Below are 11,920 nucleotides of genomic sequence, written 5' to 3' on the forward strand. Positions count from 1 at the left end.
ATTTAAAATTCACTATAGTTGCTCAACATAGTGACACTATGGCGCTAAGTTTACTTAACAGCGCTACGTTTCATTTATTTTATAACTAATCCTAATCGTCTATGGTATACTGGTACACAACCAAATTAGCATTTTAACCAGTTCGTTTTGCATATGTCTTAGGCAAATTGCGTATGTTATAAGGTATTTCTCCCGCCTTCCTAGCGTACCTTCGTGGTGTAATGGCTAGCACACTGGGCCGGTATCGAGAGATCCGTGTTCGATTCCCGACGAAGGCGATTGCTCATTTTTCATCCTGCCTGCTTCCAAAAAATGTTTACCTAATATCTCTATAATGTATCATGCCAATTGGCATGATACGTTATAGTATGGCATGATACTTACACGAGACTTCCACGCTCTACCAACTACAAATACAGCCGCCTACAAAAGATTCATGGTCAAGCAACCTTTAATACAGAGGAGAATACGACTAATGATGCAAAAACTCGAAGCGCTAAGCACTGAACTCTGCAGTGCGGAACGCGGTCCCATCTAGCCATAGGAGTCCTAATCCTTCATAGATATTAATATCTTTATACCAGTTAATGCAATGCAATGTCAATGTATTTCTTTAATGCTCAATCTAATCGAATAGGGAAATGCACGTTTTATCTTATGTATATATTAATATAATGTATGTATGCATGTACTATTATTGTATAATGTATAACGATATATATAGTTATAAGTTGTACAATTTGCACTGGTATATTTCAGTAGAATTTAGAAAATTTTTATTATTGTAAGTACTAATATATCCAGTGTACCTATTAATGTATCGAATGCAGTTTTTTTGTATTGTATGTGTTAATGTAATGTATGTGTGCCTGTATTATTTATGTATGTAGTTATAAGCTGCATAATGTGCACTGGTACAGCTTTGCAATATGTCTGTAGAGTTTATCAAATTTTATTATAGTATGTATTAATATATCGAGTACACTTTTAATATATATTGTATTATGTAATTATATAAATATATCGAATGCACCTTTCATGTATCAATGTAATGGACGTCTGTATGTGTTATTAATGTATAATGTATACAGCTATAAGTTGCGTAATTCGCATTGGTATTGCTCTCCAAAATGTCTGTAGAGTTTAGGTACATTTTTATTGTATGATTTAAATCGAGTGCAATATTAATGTATAGTGTATTAATATATCGACTGCACCTTTTATGTTATCTGTATATTAATGTATTTTATGCATGTAATATTAATGTGTAATATATATAGCTATAAATTATACAATGCGCATTGATACCGCTTTGCAATGTCTGTAGAGTTCAGTAAATTTTATTATTATACGTGTTAATTTATCGTCTCTGCGTCGACTATTATAATAGCGCTTTATTAATGTATAATGTAATACGATGTACTACTATTGTGGTAATTCAACATATTAACAGCACTTTTTGATGTAAGTACCTTTATATTGTATAATAAGCATTGTTGTTGTAGGAATCCGCAATACCCCTGTTTTCCTCTATCTGCCCCTGTTTGAAATATTCTTTTTTTGGACAGTTGCGGGATTCGGACGATACCTGAATAGTCAGTGAAAGCCACTCGGGTATCCGGACCCTGCTCTCACATGCCACCTGGCTCTACAATGTAAATAAATCAAGCTGGGAACTCGAAGGCGTAGATACTGCGGCCGTGGAAAGGGGAGTCAAGGTTTCGTGAAAACAATCAAGTTGCATGAGCATTTTATAACTCATAATGCACAAAATTTAGGTCACCTGAAGAATTATCTAATCATTACCACATGTTATATTCAAATACTATAATAAATCTAAAACGATATATAAAAGAAATTAAAAAAAAAAATAAAAAAAAATGAAACCGTTTTCCACAGAACGATTCAGTCTGTCTCATTGAATTAATTCAGTTATCACTTTCACTTTGCTACAAGGAAAAAGTACATAAAACCTCAAAATATCTATATTAAGAATTACGAAGTAAATCTTAAACATTTATTTCCTCGAATAAATTTCAGAATGGATTAAGCATGATTTAATCCCAATAATAACAGAAGGCGTTATTTTTGTTGTTGCGAAGGTTAGTTTCTCTAGATTGGCAACAAATCCATTATTGTGCTAAATTTCAAATGTAAAAAAAATATGGCCGCCGTGGTAAAAATAATTAGGCTTAGCCGCACTTAAACAACTTTTAAATTGTTGATAATTGTACAAGTATTGCACGCAGATTTACTAAAGGCATAAAAACCTTAACCGGAAGATAAGAACAACATAATTCCATCATTTTTAAAGCAAAAAATGTACAATTTACAAACATATAAGAATAAAGAAACTGAGATCACTGAGCCGAGTGACTGAGAGAATATATATATATATATATCCTCTCTGTTACTTATATATATATATATATATGTATATATATGCTTATATTTAGGTACTTTTGGTGTTTTCTCTTCAGAATTCATTTTAAATCAGTTTTATAATTTTTAAAAAAGTTTTCTGTAAAAGAAGGCTTCTGTACCTAAGAGAAGGCACGCAGAAACATCGTTAAATTGCATTCGATAGCGGTCAAAATGGATATTTTCGTTGAAATATGTCACCCGAAATTTTTGGCGATTACGCTACTTCCTTTTTACTGCGTAGAAGGAAGTAAAAATTTAAAAAAAAATAAATTGTGAGACTATATAATCGTAGCGAATGGTTACAGCCGAAAACATCGCGGCAAAAGCATCGCGGACGAAAACAACGCAAGGCGAAAACGTCGTGATACAAAACATCGTGGGAGAAAACATCGCAATTCTAAAACATGGTGACAGAAAATATCATCGTCCAAAATAAAGCGGTTCAAGAATTTCGCAGTTTAAAAACATCGTCGTCGAAAATATCATGGTAAAAAATAAAGTATCTACAAATCATCGCATGACGATAACATCGCAGACATGCTTTTTTGGTTTTGATAATTGTAAATGGATATTTCCATAATGATTTCTGAGCGCAAGATGGAAAGAAGGATAATCTTTACTTTCATATTTTTTATTAGCTAATAAATTTTTGCTGAAAAAGTAAGAAGGAAATTTAAGCATAGAAAATTAAGGCAACTTATAGCACTTAATAGAATCTTAAACTGACATAATTAACTAACAAAGGTCATTAATAGATCATTTTTTATAAAGTTTTTACTGGTAATTTTTCATTAAAAGTATAATCTAAAAATGTTTAGAAAAAAGGAAGCTACGTAACTGCAAGCGTAACCTTATCTATAAAAAATTGCTAATTATGAGATTATTTTCTTCACTTTTGTCAATCTAATACTCTTCTAATGAAAATTATTTCTTGTTCTGCTTCAGTTTATTCTTAAGTATTAACTTTCCTTCTTACTTTTTCAGCAAAAATTTATTAATTAATAAAAAATATGAAAGTAGAAATTATCTTTCTTTCCGTCTCGCGCTCACAAATCATTATGGGAATATCCATTTACAATTATTAAAGCCTGAAAAATATGCAGGTCTGAGATGTTTTCGTCCTGCGATGATTTGTCGATACTTTATTTTTTACCGCGATATTTTCGACGACGATGTTTTTAAACTGCGAAGTTTTTGAACAGCTTTATTTTCGACGACGATATTTTGTACCACGATGTTTCAGAACTGCGATGTTTTCTCTTTGCGATGTTTTCTCCCACGATGTTTTATAGCACGACGTTTTCGCCTTGCGTTGTTTTCTCCGCGACGTTTTCGCCCGCGATAATTTTGCCGCGATGTTATCGGCGGACACTTAGCGAGTAATAGCTGCGTTTAGAAATATCATGACCAGATTTACAAAGGTTTTAAACAACCTTTTATTGAACTGAAAGTTATCAAACCGCACGACAACCGCCGCTTGTGGAAGTAGGAATTAAATAACTGTAGTCAAATAAATTTAAATGTTTCTCAGCATTTCAATACTGCTCAGTTAAATACTAAACTGGCTCGAATAATTTAACGGCGCTTAATTTTGAAATATTAGCTGCGGTCAAACGCAAAGGCAGTATAATTACATTTAGCTAGAGCTGGCAGAACGCGAGGGACACGTACTCTCCCTCTAGATCCAAAAGCTTTTGCTTAAATGCACTAGAAACTGATTTGCATTTTGGTGAGGAATGCGGAAAGAAGTTAAAGATAAAGAAATCATAGGTTAGTTTATCATAAGAGCCTTACAATGGTCTTAAGATAATTAAAACGGTAATAATAATAATAATAATAGCAGTAATTCTAGTATTAGTAATATCAGTGAAATATAGATGATAATGATAAAATTAAATTATAACAGTTATAGCGTTTTGTATGGTTAGAAAGGATACATTAACGAGCTCTGAAAAGACTGTAGAAGAATTAGCTTCAAGTCTTATGATGCAAACAAAAGTCAGAAGAATGATATATAAGACCCTTTTATTCAAACACAAAGATCTTCACAGATGGCTCCACTTGGGTACACATAATCCAACACTTCTGGCTTAATTTAAATAAGTAATGTTGAACTAAAATACATTTACTTAGATTAGCGGAACTTCTCACATGATAAAGAAATGCGCAAGAACGCTCTGGTTTGTATAATATCGGCGAGTCAAGCTTGATGGCTAGAAGCATTCAACGTCACAGAAGCAAATCGCTATTAATCAGGGTAACGTCGTGGCTTCAAGTAAGCAGAACACGCTCTAAAATAACTTCCGAAACCTTCGCTTAAATAGCACTTCTGTCTCAATGTTAACTGTTTGATGTAGGTTCACAGCGGAATTTATCGTAGGTCCATTCTTCTATGAGAACATTACCCCGACAGGATCGGAAACATATTCTGTTACCGGACAGAAATATCGCCACATGTTGAACAGCTTTGTCATTCCGGCACTTCAGCAAAGACAATGCCTGGGGGAAATCATTTTCATGCAAGATGGAGCCCCTCCACACGTTGCTGTACGGGTGCAACAGATGCAACGACAGAAATTCACAACAGAAAGTGTCATTAGCCGCTACTTTCCAACTGCATGGCCCCATCGGTCGCCTGATCTTACCCCATGCGACTTCTGGCTATGGGGTTACCTTAAGTCCAAGGTCTATCAAGGAGTGGTCCAGGACCTGGCTACGTTGAAGGATAACATATCACGGACTGTACGAGAGATTCCTGCAGACATGTTACTTTCTGCTGTTGTGCATACTGTGCACAGAATGCAATATGTGGTCCACAACAACGGCAGCCACATTGAACCTCATTTGAATGCAAAATAAAAGGTAATTTCCGTATTGATTTGCTTTTGTTAACACTCTATTTTCTATTATACAGCGCCAAATATTCCCCTAGCGGTGAGTTTTGGAACTAATTTTCTTTTTTTTGCGCAATCCTTCGTCCCCCGTCTTGTTTAATCTTCCTACAAAATGTGGCGTCATTCTCGCAAATAGATCGCGCTTCAGAACACTGTGAGCACTGTCAGTTTAATTATGGCCACCGGTACATAAATACAAAGAGCACTTTTTTGCTTGTACAGTAAACTCTCGCTACAACGATACCCGATACAACAATAACTCCCTCTACTACAATAATGTTTTGTGGTCCCGGTGATGTTAATCTCCTCTCAATATTGCTAGATTCTCTAGAACAATAAACCTCTGTAAAACGATTTTTTCAATCTAAATTTCAGTATTATTTTCTCCCTTTATAATAATATTTTGATTTTCAAATGCTTTTTTTTTCCGTCTATTAAGACTCATTGTGGATATTCAACTTAACCCTGAATAAATAGCTATTGTTCAGATTTCAAAACAGATGAAGACCACCCTTTTGGGAATTGGAGTGGGTGAGGAAGGTGAAGTGTAAATGTATGCCTAGTCTCATTTCCCAGTAAGCTTTGGAACTCTGATAAGGTTTAAGAACATCTAGACCTGTCTGGTCACCTTGTCACAGAACAAGTGCCCTTTGTTAGAGGAACAGGGGGAGATGGAGGCGGGGTGTTGTTAAGTGACGTACTGAAAAGTGAGTTCAAAGGTTGTTTTATAGTCTTTAACGATTTTGAGTTCTACGCGAAACATTTGGTTTAAACTTTTCTTTCTTTCACGCGATATTGTTCCCTAAGATGGCAGGGCGAAAGCAACTAGCTTTTCGAGATAAACTGAACGTTATGAATGATATTGATGAGGGAATGAAGCAGATTGATGCGGCTAAGAAACATGGATTATCGCAATCTACAGTTGCAACGTTCCTAAAGAAGAGAAAGCAAATCGAAGATGCTTTAACTTCAAATGAAATTAACCCAGAGCGAAAACGACTGAAAGTTGCGACAAATGAAAACATTGATGCTGCTGTTTTAAAATGGTTTCAAGAGATGAGAGCAACAAATGTCCCAATAAATGGATCTTTATTATGTGCAAAAGCATGGAAATTTGCAGCAATGCTAGGGAACGAAACTTTCAAAGCTAGCAATGGTTGGTTAATGCGTTTCCGAGATTGTCATGGAATAACTTTCCAAGAAGTTCACGGAGAGAAAAAATCAGCCCCGATAAACGACGCAAATGAATGGCAGCAAAACAAGATGAAAGAAATTTTAGAAAAGTATGCTCCAGAAGACATTTATAATGCAGATGAAGCTGGGCTGTTTTTCCAACTCCTACCCGATCGAACATTGGCATTCAAGGGTGAAAAGTATTATGGAGGGAAGAAATCAAAGAAGAGAATGACTGTTCTTCTGTGTACAAATAGCACAGGAACGCATAGAATACAACCTCTCGTCATCGGTAGATCATTGAAGCCAAGGTGCTTTAAGAACGTGAAAAGTCTTCCCGTGGAGTATAAAGCAAATAAGAAGGCTTGGATGACGTCTAAATTTTTTTCCGAATGGTTACAGAAGTTAGACAATGAAATGAAGAAGAGAAAGAAAAAAATCGTTTTGTTGATAGATAACTGCGGTGCTCACACGTCATTTCCAAAGCTACAAAATATCGAAATCGCTTTTTTCCCTGCCAATTGCACTTCAATTTTACAGCCTCTTGATATGGGCATAATTAAGTGCTTCAAAGGATATTACAGAAAACGGTTGATGGACTCCATACTTGTAAACTTTGAAAATAAAGTAGAAGACCCTTTCAAAGCTGTAAATGTCAAGGAAGCGTGTGACACTATTGCTGGAAGTTCGTGGGAAGTAACAGAAAAAACCATTCGGAATTGCTGGAAAAAGGCCGGTCTTTGTGTTATGGAAGATAAGAAATCTGATAATGATGAAAATTCCATAGACAATGATCTCTCAGATGATCAAGAATGTGTTTTGCACATCAAAAAATCCGTATCCGTAAAAAGTCAGAATATCGATAAGAAAATTATGCTGGAAGATCTTATGATGGCTATACGTGATTGCCCGCTAGTGAATAAATAGTTATAAACAACAGGCAGATGCTAAGATAATCAGTTTTCTAATTTCAGCTTTTCATAAACTATGACTACTGTTAATCAAAAGCAAAGCAAAAAGTAATAGTGTCATGAATCTAAGTTTATCACTTTGCTTTACGGTTTCCTAAACCCAAGCTTCACGCCTGACAAAAAAAAAAAAAAAAAATAATAATAATAATAATAAAAAATCTGAAATTTTTCAGATTTTAAATTACGTCCAAAGGGGCGTTTTTTTAACGTTTTGAGTGTTACCTTTATTTATTAAATATCATGTTCTTTGCACTTAAACCATAAAATTCAGTTCAAGACCAATATCGCAAAATAATGTTAAATTAAGCATATCTTCAGAATTTCCGATATACACAGTCTCGCGAGCTGGAGATAAAAGTATTTTTTTTCTATATAACGTTGCCATTTCTCGCTTTTAAAGCATTGAGTTTGTAAATCAAAAATTCGTTAAAGTTTTACAAAATATAAAATCTATAATAAAACAAATTCCAAATTTGGGATTTCAGATGCCCATATTCGCAGTAGGATTTCGTCATTCAAAATTCGATGGCTCTATGTACCATTGTTTTATCACAATGCGAGAAATAGACAATCATTTATGCAGATTTTTCATTATTTAATTTCTTCAAATATAATGCAGGACTCTAACATTTTGTGGCAACAGTTTGAAAAGTGAACCGACGTTTATGAGTCCCACGGAAAATGCCAAAACGAAAGCAATAGTCCTTCGGGACTGAAATCCCTTTGGACTAAAAAAAAAAAAACAATATTCTTAATTGGGAAATGCACTTTCATACAAAATTTCGTAGTTCTTAAATTTCTTTATTCATTTCGGAAACCAAGAATTACCTTTCTGCAAAATTTACTTCAAACAAACTATTGGAAAACTGCTTAAAACAGAAACGGATTTTATTTCTTAATAAAGAATCATTTCCATGGTAATTAATCACGTGTTACACGGACTCTTCTAGTATTTAGCAAACTTTCATCTGTACTTCAAATTTTTCTTTCTTTTTCTAAAAGTTGCCAAATGTTCTTCTCGAAGTGGAGTTTGGATTTAATTACCTGTACATTCAATAAAATCCAATTACTAGAAGAAAAGAACATTCAAGTTAAAAAAATGGAATATTTAATTGAGGTTTATATGGGAATTGTGATTTAAATCCATATGTAGCGTTTATATTTAATAACAAATTTCTGAAGGGAATAGTTTTATTATTTCCTTCACGAAACCAATAAGAGCGATGAAATATTATGATTTGCTCTTCTGAATTCCTTAAATTTGCTTTCCATACTTCCCATTCGCACCTTTTAATGCGTTAATTTTGATTTTATTTCAATTTAATTTTGATTTTATTTCAAAATTAACTCATTTCGAAATTTAATTTTTTCTGGCACTTCTCCAGGTGCTCAGATGCTTTATTCACCCATTCCAACAACCTATTGAAGACATTGCTCAGCGGTTACGCTGCATTCTTGATGTGTATGCAGCTAACTTTCGCATTCTTTTGTCATTAATATGTGGGTATCAAAAGTGTAAGTTTCTTTGTAAATGTTCATAAAACATCCTTTGTTTATCTTTGAGCAAAGATTGCCCGTTCAATAGCTACGCATATATAAATTTGCATGTCAAAGTTCTTTTATAATTGCAAGGTAATAACTGTAATTGTAAGGTTGAAGGTTAGTTTAGGTTAAGTGATTCAGGCAAATCAACACGACGTTTATCTGCATATGAGAGATCTCTCCGTGGAGGATTTTTAAAGGAAACTGCCTCATATCAAAATTGCACAGAAGGAAAACCCCGAAAAATAGCATGAAGCCAACCTGTTCCCCGGAAATAGAACCTGCGTCGAACTACCAGTATTTAGCCAATTTTGCTGCTTGGCCGCTGCTGGGTTTGTAAGGTTTTATAGGGCAATGCAAATGTAAATTTGGCACTCATATAGGTTTGGTTTATTAAATTGCTGGAAAGCCTCGAGGGCTATCTGCCTAAGGCGAGGGATGTCTTCGTGGAATACTTTCTAAGGGAAACTGGCTCGTATACACATTACACATGGAGAAAACCACGAAAACGCCCATGCAGCCATCAGTTTGTTTAGTTTTATTCTTCGGAAGTACCTGCGCTTCTACATCAAGTTTCCGTAGCATATACCTACTAAAAATGCATTTGGCATTAATTGAGTAAGTATTTCCATCTTCGTTTAAAATTGCTATCAATAGGTTTTTAATTATAGCTTTTATAAGAGTTAAGTTATTTAATTTTTTCTTCTGCTTGCTCGGTTTAGGAATACTTGTTACAATAATACTCTAAATAGTATGGCTGCTTTTATACAAAACATAATTTTTGTATTTTCCTGTTACATATTGCATAAAATGAATCTCCCTGGACCCTTATAAATGTTCTGTATCTACAAAATTACGGGAATTATTTATGTTACAAGTTATTTTCTTCCTCCTTTCCGTATAGCTTCGTGGTGTAACGGTAGCACACTCGGCACGTATTCGAGAGGTCCAGGGTTCGAGTCCCGGTGAGGGCACGGCACATTTTTCATATTATTCTGAAAAAAAAAAAAAAAAAAAAAAAAAAAAAAAAAAAAAAAAACTGGTGTCTCAACAGAGGCGCGCCCGAACTAAAAAAGTTGGTGAAAAATGATTATTCTCCAGGCTTCTGGAGGAGAATGCTTTTGGAGAAGAACAGAGCCAACCCAGTGCTGTTGAGCCATTGAAGAAGAAGAATGTACTGCTGAGGAGGAAAATCGTTCTTTATGTTATTTATTATTCATTTCTGCTAAGATCTCAGTGCAAAAATCATTTTCGGTTAGCACAGAATTTTACTGTATTCTATACTTGCACATGGGGAAAATCCCGAAAATATTAATAAAACAATATGTGACTCTGCAGTACAACAACATCAATAAAACAGTATGCGACTCTGCAGCACAACAATATTAATTAAACAATATGTGACTCTGCAGTTTCATTGTACATAGCGGAAATTACATATTGCTACATTTTTAAATGGTGTCAAGGGCTTGCACATAGAGTGTACGGTAGACAGTTTATCACTTATCATCCCATCAAGCAAACAAATCTGGAACAGCTTGAGCTCTCCTTTATAAAATTTACCCACCAAGCTTGTCATATTTCCTAGTAAAAGGAACCATAAATTATAAGTATGAAAAATAACATGGCGTTTGTCCAAATCTTAAAAGATCATTTTAGAGAGCAAGAAACAGTTTATGAAAAAACTGCCGAGAAAGTTTCATTGTGTAAAAAATATTTGTCCTTGTTCCAAATTTAGAGAAGAAAGAGCAGTAATGTTTTGACTCATCTCATCACATGGAAAGTAGCTGAGTTATTTACTTCGACAAAGTTCTTGAAAGTTTGTCATAATTTACAAAAGAGTACATTCGTTACTTTTGTGAAATCTTAAATGACAATCCCCACAAATCATATCTCAAGATAAAAAAATTCTGGATTGTTATGAATAACATTTCAGTGACATTTTTGACTTAGTTTCATGTATATACTGTCAGAGTATAAAACGTATCTCATAAACTACCTTCAAGGAAAAAGCAGGTGTTTAGGAAATAAAAATATATAATTATATTTAATTACTTAATAAATGTTTTAGATACATACATAAGTGTAGCTAAGCAAATACAATAATCCTCAGCGAAGTTAAGAAAATACTTTTCGCTCGCTCGCTCAGGCTATTGTATTGGAATTTCGATATAATTCTGATGTTCTTTTATACTTTCTCTCTATTAATTGATATCTTTTAAAATCTCAGAAGTTAAAACTAACAAATTGAATGTAATAAAGAAATCAAAAAGATTTGATTAACCCGTAGAAAACCGAAGCCTTCGCTAACCTGTATGCTTAAAATACCGAAACGCCTGTTGTCGTCCATTATCCTTCCCGCCTATTTCCTCTCCTCCTCGACCAATAATGCACAAAGATGTGCTACGATTTCAAATGACTTCCTTTCTACTTCCTAACAAAAAAGCTTCTGTTAGCCTTTAGAATAAGATGTCTACAATAAACTGATACAATGCATTTGGGGAAATGCACCTGCTACTGCATACTTGACGGAAAGTATAGAAAACAACTCTGCAATCTCTGCCGTTTCGAGCGGTTGTGGTAGTTTGAATGAGAGGCCGTCTCGGGCCTTTCCACTTTGAATGGATTAAGGTACTAAATACATTTCATCCAATTACGAATTTAAAAGTTCTGAAAAATAGTCATAAATAGGAGGAAAATTGAAGATTTCAAAATCTGTGTTTTTAGTTTTACGGCTACTTTTTTTAATTATCTAATTTTGGATATGATTTTAATATAAAAACTAAACTTTTTTTCAAGACTCATTACATTAAGATAAATGGATGGGTTTCTCTGAGACGGAAAGATGTTTTAATTAGTAGTACACACGTGCCTTTCACGTTCATTTAAGAGTAATCAACTTAATTTATCGAGAAT

This window comes from Stegodyphus dumicola, chromosome 3 (genome assembly GCF_044657685.1).
Source record: "Stegodyphus dumicola isolate Sdum_Otavi_A_Nest chromosome 3, ASM4465768v1".
Taxonomy (NCBI): domain Eukaryota; kingdom Metazoa; phylum Arthropoda; class Arachnida; order Araneae; family Eresidae; genus Stegodyphus; species Stegodyphus dumicola.